General features: G+C 41.8%; 1 pseudogene; it reads left to right on the top strand.

Moving 5' to 3' along the window:
• Nucleotides 1-269: 269 nt before the first annotated feature.
• LOC112625254 lies at nt 270-1,229 on the top strand (annotated as a pseudogene).
• Nucleotides 1,230-1,656: the final 427 nt, after the last annotated feature.

The following is a 1,656-nucleotide window of genomic DNA, read 5'->3' on the forward strand; positions in this document are numbered from 1 at the left end:
TAAACTAATTTTATCTCTTATGTTTGCTTTTTAATGTGGCTATTAGAAAATTTCAAATTACATACACAGTTTGTGTACATGGCTGACATATTTCTATTGAATGATGGGTTACTTTGGCAATATATGTAAGATGAAAAAGGCTTTAGTTAAGTTAAATGCAATTTGAGTGAAGTGGACTTACTTGAGGGATATAAAGAATGAGGATAGTGCCTTTCTGCCCATAGATGCCACCGAAGAAGCATCATTAAAGTCTCCTTCACCCTGCTGTTATGTCTAAGTCAGAGTCTCCTAAAGAACCCGAACAGCCGAGGAAGCTCTTCATTGGAGGACTGAGCTTTGAAACAGCCGATGAGAGCCTGAGGAGCCATTTTGAGCAATGGGGAACAGTCACGGACTGTGCAGTAATGAGAGATCCAAACACCAAGTGCTCAGGGGCTTTGGGTTTGTCACATATGCCACTGTGGAGGAGGTGGATGCAGCCATGGATGCAAGGCCACACAAGGTGGATGGAAGAGTCATGGAACCAAAGACAGCTGTCTCAAGAGAAGATTCTCAAAGACCAGGTGCCCACTTAACTGTAAAAAAAAGATTTATTGGTGGCATTAAAGAAGACAGTGAAGAACATCACATAAGAGATTTTTTGCACAGTATGGGAAAATTGAAGTGATTGAAATCATGACTGACCAAGGCAGTGGCAAGAAAAGGGGCTTTGCCTTTGTAACCTTTGATGACCATGACTCCGTGGATAAGACTGCCATTCAGAAATACCACACTGTGAATGGCCACAACTGTGAAGCTAGGAAAGCCCTGTCAAAGCAAGAGATGGCTAGTGCTTTCTCCAGTCAAAGAGGCAAAGTGGTTCTGGAAACTTTGGTGGTGGTCATGGAGGTGGTTTCGATGGGAATGACAACTTTGGTCATGGTAGAAACTTCAGTGGTCATGGTGGCTTTGGTGGCAGTCATGGTAGTGGTAGATATGGTGGCAGTGTGGATGGCTATAATGGATTTGGTAATGATGGAAGCAATTTTGGAGGTGGTGGAAGCTATAATTATTTTGGCAATTACAACAATCAGTCTTCAAATTTTGGACCCAAGAAGGGAGGAAACTTTGGAGGCAGAAGCTCTGGCCCCTATGGTGGTGGAGGCCAATACTTCGCCCAACCAGGAAACCAAGATGGCTATGGTGGTTCCAGTAACAGTAGTAGCTATGGCAGTGGCAGAAGATTTTAATTGGGAAACAAGGCTTAACAGGAGAGCAGAGTCAGAGAAGTGACAGGGAAGCTACAGGTTACAACAGATTTGTGAACTTAGCCAAGCACAGTGGTGGCAGGGCCTAGCTGCTACAAAGAAGACATGTTTTAGACAAATACTCATGTGTATGGGCAAAAAACTCGGGGATTGTATTTGTGACTAATTGTATAACGGGTTATTTTAGTTTCTGTTCTGTGGAAAGTGTAAAGCATTCCAACAAAGGGTTTTAATGTAGATTTTTTTTTTTGCATCCATGCTGTTGATTGCTAAATGTAATAGTCTGATTGTGACACTGAATAAATGTCTTTTAAGAGAAAAAAAAAAAAAGAATGAGGATAGTTAGTTTATGTTGATGGTTGTATGAGAAGACAGAGTGAGTAAAAAGAGTTAAGGATGGCTCCCAGGT

The sequence above is a fragment of the Theropithecus gelada genome, chromosome 5, assembly GCF_003255815.1.
Source record: "Theropithecus gelada isolate Dixy chromosome 5, Tgel_1.0, whole genome shotgun sequence".
Taxonomy (NCBI): Eukaryota; Metazoa; Chordata; class Mammalia; order Primates; family Cercopithecidae; genus Theropithecus; species Theropithecus gelada.